The sequence below is a fragment of the Triturus cristatus genome, chromosome 6, assembly GCF_964204655.1.
Source record: "Triturus cristatus chromosome 6, aTriCri1.1, whole genome shotgun sequence".
Lineage (NCBI taxonomy): Eukaryota > Metazoa > Chordata > Amphibia > Caudata > Salamandridae > Triturus > Triturus cristatus.
In genome coordinates, this window is record NC_140589.1 from 873,397,705 (window position 1) to 873,406,142 (window position 8,438).

At 47.2% G+C, this 8,438-nt stretch overlaps 1 long non-coding RNA gene across 1 annotated transcript in view; it reads left to right on the top strand.

Moving 5' to 3' along the window:
• Window positions 1-8,024, top strand: part of LOC146817989 (uncharacterized) — a 138,242-nt gene extending 130,218 nt beyond the window's left edge. Inside the window, exon 3 of the long non-coding RNA XR_014962607.1 lies at window positions 7,840-8,024. This is a non-coding gene — a long non-coding RNA (uncharacterized LOC146817989). The remainder of the gene's footprint in view (window positions 1-7,839) is intronic.
• The last annotated feature ends 414 nt before the right edge of the window (window positions 8,025-8,438 follow it).

An 8,438-nucleotide genomic window follows, 5' to 3' on the forward strand; every position in this document is an offset into this window, starting at 1 on the left:
CACGGCGTTGGCTTTTGGTGCTGCCTCAGATTTACACATCCTTGTAAATCTAAGGCAGCATCTAAAAGCGATGGGTGTTGTGGTGGAATGCACACAGCACACCCATTGCGCGCCCCTTTCACACAAAGTGATGCAGGTAAAGGGCCGTACTTCTATGGTGGCGCTAAGCTACTCAAAGAGGCCAGGCACCGCTTTGTCAATATTGAGAAGGACATAGTGCCACCAGAATGTTGGTAAAAGTGACTTTCTGGTGCACTATCCTCATGTAAATATCCCCTTATGTTGCAAAGAATACAAAAACTGTGGGGCATATTGCCTTACTTACATGGCAGTGTTCAGCCACTTAACGCTGCCTTGTAAATAAGGCACCATTTCACGCTGTAGCTAGCTTGAAAGGGGAGGGCATTGGGTATTGCGGTGGGTGTTCCATCGCAACACCCATTGATTTTGACGCTGCCTCCTATTTACAAGGGTGGCGTAAACAGGAAGCAGCGCCAAAATTAAGACCAGGGAAAACCTGGTCTTAAACAGGCGAAATGAGGAGAAATGCATTATTGCTCCTCGTTTTTGCTGTTTCCATTTGTGCAGTGTTATGCAGCACACATAGAAACAGCACATTGCCATTGATTGTTTATGTGCAGGAAGGAAGACCTTGCTGCAAATAAACAATCTTCCCCTCAACGCAGGTACCCTTGCACTATGCTGCAAGTGCAAGGGCGACTGCGTTGGCGCTAGGCAGCTAAATTTAGCACCAATGCAAAAACAACAATTGATGGACAGAACGCAGAACAATGTCATTAATTCACCCCAGTACAGGGATCTGGGTGTAAATCCATTGTTTTTTGTTCACCATGCCATTCCAGTTTGAACCCAGCCATATGCAAATCAGTCGTGATCCTGTGCGCAATGGGAACAGTCCAGCCCAAACTGCCAAGCCAGGTCCTCCCTGGACTGGAAACAAGCCTCCTAGGAAAGGTTTCAGGGTTTCACCCCTCTTCAGCCAGGATAGCTTGACTCCAGTGGCATGGAGAGCACGGGATCCACGTCTGGGCATACCCGTACCACTAGGAGTGACCAATGCAAAAACAACAATTGATGGACAGAATGCAGAACAATGTCATACATTCACCCCGGTACAGTGATCTGGGCCTAAATCCATCGTTTTCTTGCTCCCCATGCCATTCCAGTTTGAACCCAGCCATATGCAAATCAGTCGTGATCCTGTGCCCAATGGGAACAGTCCAGCCCGAACTGCCAAGCCAGGTCCTCCCTGGACTGGAAACAAGCATCCTAGGACCGGTTTCGGGGTTTTACCCCTCTTCAGTCAGGATAGCTTGACTCCAGTGGCATGGGGAGCACGGGACCCACGTCTGGGCATACCCGTCCTACTCGGGGTGACCAATGCAAAAACAACAATTGATGGTCAGAATGCAGATCAATGTCATACATTCACCCCAGTACAGAGATCTGGGCCTAAATCCATCGTTTTTTTCCTCACCATGCCATTCCAGTTTGAACTCAGCCATATGCAAATCAGTCGTGATCCTGTGCCGAATGGGAACAGTCCAGCCCGAACTGCCAAGCCAGGTCCTCCCTGGACTGGAAACAAGCATCCTAGGACCGGTTTTGTGGTTTCACCCCACTTCTGCCAGTATAGCTTGACTCCAGTGGCATGGAGACCACTGGAGCCATGTCTGGGCATACCAATCCCACTCGGAGTGACCAATGCAAAAACCACAATTGATGGACAGAGCGCAGAACAATGTCATACATTCACCCCAGTACAGAGATCTGGGCCTAAATACATCGTTTTTTTGCTCACATGCCATTCCAGTTTGGACCCAATCATATGCAAATCAGTCGTGATCCTGTGCCCAATGGGAACAGTCCAGCCGGAACTGCCAAACCAAGTCCTCCCTGGACTGGAAACAAGTATCCTAGGACCGGTTTCGGGGCTTCACCCCTCTTCAGCCAGAATAGCTTGACTCCAGTGGCATGGAGAGCACGGGACCCACGTCTGGGCATACCTGTCCGACTCGGGGTGACCAATGCAAAAACAACGATTGATGGACAGAATGCAGAACAATGTCATACATTCACCCCAGTACAGAGATCTGGACCTAAATCCATAGTTTTTTTGCTCACCATGCCATTCCAGTTTGAATCCAGCCGTATGCAAATTACTCATGATCCTGTGCCCAATGGGAACAGTCCAGCCCGAACTACCAAGCCATGTCCTCCCTGGACTGGAAACAAGTATCCTAGGACCGGTTTCGGGGCTTCACCCCTCTTCAGCCAGAATAGCTTGACTCCAGTGGCATGGAGAGCACGGGACCCACGTCTGGGCATACCCGTCCCGCTCGGGGTGACCAATGCAAAAACAACAGTTGATGGACAGAATGCAGAACAATGTCATACATTCACCCCAGTACAGAGATCTGGGCCTAAATCCATCGTTTTTTTGCCCACCATGCCATTCCAGTTTGAACCCAGCCATAGGCAAATCAGTTGTGATCCTGTGCCCAATGGGAACAGTCTAGCCCGAACTGCCAAGCCAGGTCCTCCCTGGACTGGAAACAAGCATCCTAGGACCGGTTTCGGGGTTTCACCGCTCTTCAGGCAGGATAGCTTGACTCCAGTGTTATGGAGAGCACTGGACCCACGTCTGGGCATACCCGTCCTACTCTGGGTGACCAATTCAGCGCCAGCACAGTGGGAAACGCAGTACTGCACCATATTGTAGTAAATATGGTGCAGCATTGCGTTTCTGAAGTGACAGAGAGCACCGTTAAGCCAAGGAGGCTAACGCAGGGCTCCGCCACTTTGTTTTTTCTCAGAATTCTATTTCGGAAACGTCGTTATGATGGAATGGCTCCCTGCATGGTTTTGCAGATGTAAATCTTCGCCCTTAGTTACTCAACTATATGTTTTACAAATATTCTGGCGCGCTGAAGACTAGGATGTGTGGGAGATTCTGAGACTAAAAGCATAGCTCTTTGATCGGCAGGGAAGCACCAAATAAGAATTTCTAAGACTCAGAGCTACAGTCTGCATCCAGGCACACAATCATGGAGCAGTTTTGGAAGCACATAGTTTTCTGATCTATAGTACAGGACAAGCTTTTTTCCTGTACTTTAAGAGTGAGATGCTACTGGACTTACATTTGTAATTTTCCACTACCTCGATTTGCCGAACTATTTACTGATATCCTGAGTCAGTTATGTGTACACAGTTGGTATAAATGGAGTCTGATAGGGTGCCTCCAGGTTCAAATATGTGACCGCAAGGCCAATGGGATTCATTATTGATCACCCCTGGTAAAGAATATCACAAGATAGAGGTCCAGGGATAGCCTTCACAGACTAGCAAAGTGTATATCTGCCATTATTGAGCTTTGGATTTAGTGTCAGGCAGTAAGGTGTGGGAGTTTGGAGACAGGGTTGTTTTATTTAAGCAGCAGTGACGTTTGTAGCAGAGGCCTGTTGATTTTCTCTTCCTGAGCACCACCAGTTACTTTGATGAGGGGTGTGAGGAGGTGGGAACAGTGGTCTAGTTTGTTGTGTAGAGGGAATGATCCAGGCAGGTCCTGCCCCTTTGTTTTCTCTCTGAGGGGCAACTTCTAAAGATTTATGGCTGCCAGGTGCAATGTTTTCATGTATGATTGTACTTATGTTTTGGGTGCTACAGTTGATACACCCCTCACCACTACCTCCTGTGGAAACCATGACCTGAAAATAAGACTCCGCAGAAGAGAGATAGTCTAAATGAGAGTACTCATATAGACTGGTTCAAGGAACCTTACAATGTAATCTACATTTCCTGTCTGCATCATGACTGTAAAAACAGGGCTGAAATTTTCCCAATTGGTTCCAGATTTCTTGCTGACTGACGCGGCGATACTCCGCTGAGTACCAGAGGAATTCCTGAGATCTGGGCCTACTGTCTCTGACAACCAGTCTCCCACAGGTGAGAGGACACTACCTGGAAAGTTTGCAAGGAGCTAATGGAGAAGTTGTAGAACTGCTTCAGTACCAGAGCATGCTTGGACTGCTGAGAGAGGGGAGCAGAAGATACCCCTGCAGGATGTACTTTCCTAGAGGAGTCAAGCAACTGTGCCTCAATAGAAGGGACAGCCTAGAAGAGACGACTAACACGGGATAGAAGGAACAGCGTAGAAGTGTGGACTAGCATGGGAGTGATCCAAGAGCAGATTCAAGCTCTGGAGTGGGTCTCCCTGCTTCCCGGGTTGCTAATAAATCATTCATTTGCCCTGTGCCCAAAAAAGAGATAATGCAAGGCAGGAGCTAAACTGAGCGGTAGCGTGGGTCTCCTTGCCTCCCAATCACTGTTGAGCATAACTGGTGAACGGCACCAACAAGAAGGAGAGAGCATGAGAGTGGGACTACGCCAACAGCATCCAAAGACTGTACCGGATGTCCTGTGCTGATTCTGCTGATGAGTGGAGGAACACTGGCCTTGGACATGGCAGCTGCACCCAATGACCACTCATGGTCTGCACAGATCTCCAGGACAACATTGGAGGAAACAGGAATCATCGCACACACTCCGGAAGGAGGGCCTCATGCTCAGAACCTTACTGCCAATTTGCAGGTACCCCCACATACTTGTGCTCACGAGACATTGGGACTCCTTAGGTTTTAAGAAAATCTAAGCTGGGAGCTGCCAGTGCTTGGTGCATTGAATGACTGACATTCTGGCTATTGTCACATAAGCCTGTTTATGCTAATCACAGTGAGCCTGCAACTGTGAGATCATTCTACGCCTGATACTTTTTTGACTATATTCCTTTGATACCTGTTATAAAACCCTGTGCCCACTGTTATATTCCTACGTGGGGAATTTCAGACATTCAGAAAGATGACTAATGCATCAAAATATTCGATCACTCTACCGACCGTAATTTCCTTCACAATCTGTTTTATCTCCAAGGGGATATGCTCAAGAACCTTACCACATGATGCAGTAGGATTACGATTTTCTGGGGCCACTGTAGCGTCTATTGCAGCAGCACTGCACATGACCATGCCCTTTGATTACCTCCATGTAGACATAATTCAATCTGCATGGCCTTAGGCTGCGTGCAGCAGATGTTCAGCCAGATCTAGGTGTGAATATAAATCCTTGCAAGCCTCTTGCAATGTGCAGTGTGGTCTGTGAGGTGGTCCTGATCTTGGCGCATGCACTCAAGCCAACATTTTCAGATTTAGACCCAAGCCCTGCCCTTCAGGTATGCAAGGTGCTGAGCCCCCATATGAACCCAAGCCTTATTCTCATTGACCAAAATAGACTTTTTTTGTTTGCATCACTTTCCCATTAGTCAGATGCAGATTAAAAGTGAGACTTTGCATTCATAGTCTATCAGGTATAGCAAGGATGATTTCCACTTCCATAACTGTTTCACTTTTAGTGTAGACACTGCTTACATTTTTTATAATGACACCCTCAGAGATGTTGTGTAATACATCAACGTGTTCAATGTTGATAGTGAGAAGATATGTGATGTCACCAGTGATGTTATCAATGATGCTGTTAGGAAATTCATTGGTAACATCATATGTCCTGAGCAATGAATTGGGAGCAAGTTATGGTTATATGCTTACTATAACTGTTAAATATAAGTGGTTTTCAGAGTGAAAATTGTGTACATAATGTCCTTTTAACTGACTTTCTCAGTAAATTATTATGTTTTTTAACAATTGATTTGTGTTTAGACAATTTATCCATAGCGCTCTATGGGGCAGATTTATGTTTCCTGGCGCATCCCTGCAAATCAGCAGGGATGCGCCAGGAAAGATGTATCACGCAAGTTTACCCTTGCGCCACCACAGATGCGCCGCATTTACAATGCAGCGCCTCATGGCGCAGGGATAAACAGATGCGTGACGCATCTGATGGCATAAGGGCGGCGCATTGCTGGAGTCGTGTCACAAGCACGACGCAACTCCAGCAATGCTCAGGGGCTGCCCATACCGAACATGCTGCGTCATGTCTTACGCCTGCTTCAAGCAGGCGCAGGGTTTTGACGCAGCAGCGTCGGAAAAGTGACTCAGTGAAATCTTGCAGATTTCACTGCGTCACTTTTCCGAGGCTTTTTCCGACGGAACGCCCACCCTGCATACATTAAACCCGATGCAGGTTTAATGTAGCGCAGGGCTTTACAACGTGACGCATCTCCATAGATGCGTCACGTTGTAAATAAGGCGCAACATGGCGCATGGTTTACGCCGCCGCTGCGTCACAGAAGTGACGCAACTGTGGCGTAAATGTCTCGCAAGGGGCTTGTAAATCTGCCCCTAAAGGTTTATCTGAGGTTATTTATAATGTTATATGTCCACCCTAACCCAACCCAAGCCAATTGAATGGGACCCTAGATCTTGCAGAGCAGTGCCTGGGAGCAGGACATTCGGCCGTACATAACGAGTTCATCCACCAGGCCCTGGGCATAGCCACACCCCATCCAAACCAACTCCACTTGCCTTCAGTCATGCGCGTCAGGTTCTGAGAGCATGGCCCAGCTGAAGACCAGTACTCAACCTTATTCCACCTGAAGTAGTTGTGATTGGCACCTTGCACCTAGTCTCCATCCCTTCCAAGCCATCTGCACTCACCCTTCAACCATGAACAGTGGCCTCTGGCAGTAGGTCCCGATATACAGCCAATTGCTCTGATTAGTGCCCATCCTAACTTTCACAAGGCCCTGTAAATATTGTTGAGTCCTTTATTTGCCAGAGGTGTATCTCGGAAACATTTGGGATTGAATAGTTCTTGCTACTGTTGTATACTTTGGGGCTAGCCCTAAATTATCTGCAATAAGAATGTATACTGTAAGCAATTTTGATCAAGAGATACCCTAACTGTACAACATTTCGGGCTTCTCATCAATGGTGTCTCCTGGTGTATGTATAGGGGAAAGGTGACAGCTGCACTACATCCCAGGCTCCTCATCAATGGTGTCTCCTGGTGTATGTATAGGGGAAAGGTGACAGCTGCACTACATCCCAGGCTCCTCATCAATGGTGTCTCTTGGTGTATGTGTAGGGGAAAGATGACAGCTGCACTACATCCCAGGCTCCTCATCAATGGTGTCTCTTGGTGTATGTGTAGGGGAAATTGACAGCTGCACTACATCCCAGGCTCCTCATCAATGGTGTCTCTTGGTGTATGTGTAGGGGAAAGATGACAGCTGCACTACATCCCAGGCTCCTCATCAATGGTGTCTCTTGGTGTATGTGTAGGGGAAAGATGCCAGCTGTACTATATCCCAGGCTCCTCATCAATGGTGTCTCTTGGTGTATGTGTAGGGGAAATTGACAGCTGCACTACATCCCAGGCTCCTCATCAATGGTGTCTCTTGGTGTATGTGTAGGGGAAAGATGACAGCTGTACTATATCTCAGGCTCCTCATCAATGGTGTCTCCTGGTGTATATGTAGGGGAAAGGTGACAGCTGCACTACATCCCAGGATCCTCATCAATGGTGTCTCCTGGTGTATGTGTAGGGGAAAGGTGACAGCTGGACTACATCCCAGGCTCCTCATCAATGGAGTATCTTGCTATATGTGTAAGAGAAAGCTGACAGCTATCCCTTCCCTTCTTCCTACGTCTTACACCTGCCTGTCCAGGTGTGAGTGGCGTGCTTTGCAATATTGCAAGAACTAACTGTGTCAATCAGAGTACAGCATGAGTGATTCTCATGAGGCTGAAGTAAGTGGCTGCACTAATTAAACAAAAACTAAAACTGTGTCAGCAGGCATCAATACGATTAAATTCAATGTTCAGCCTCATATTTACTAAGACGTTTCTCTGCTTATGTTGGCAGGTGTAGAACAATATTGTTTTGTCTGGACTGGATTCCTTACAGAACCGCTCTGGTTTCACTGATGGGAGTGGTGTCTGTTGCCTCAGTGTATCTTGAGGATCATCACAGCTTGTTAGGACACTGCAAAGGTTCTCCATGATCCCTCTGTCCAGGATGCACGAATTTCTCTAAGACTACATTTCGGCTGTCAGGTAATCATACATGTATGCCTTCGAATTTAGAAGTTGAAGAATTAGAGTTCTGTGATTCTTCGCAAAATTCACGCTTTCTTCTCTGGGACGATGCTCCCTAAGGCTTTCCTTAGCAATTATTGCTGAAAGGCGGGTTACATGCTTATTGGGTTCATGTTGAAAGATGTAATAATATCTCAATATACAGAACAGAATAATTTCTGTACTTTTAGTGAGTCACCAGTGACTCAATGATTCTTCTGAATCATATACGGGGAAAGGGAATGCTGTGGCGTAGGGAGGGGGGTGCAGTGGGTGCGGGCCGCCCTGGGTGTCATCACTGGGGGGGGGGTGACAAAATGCCAAAAATATGTGTTTTTAAGATAAATAAAAATTGGGGGGGCTCACAACACTTAAAGAAAATATATA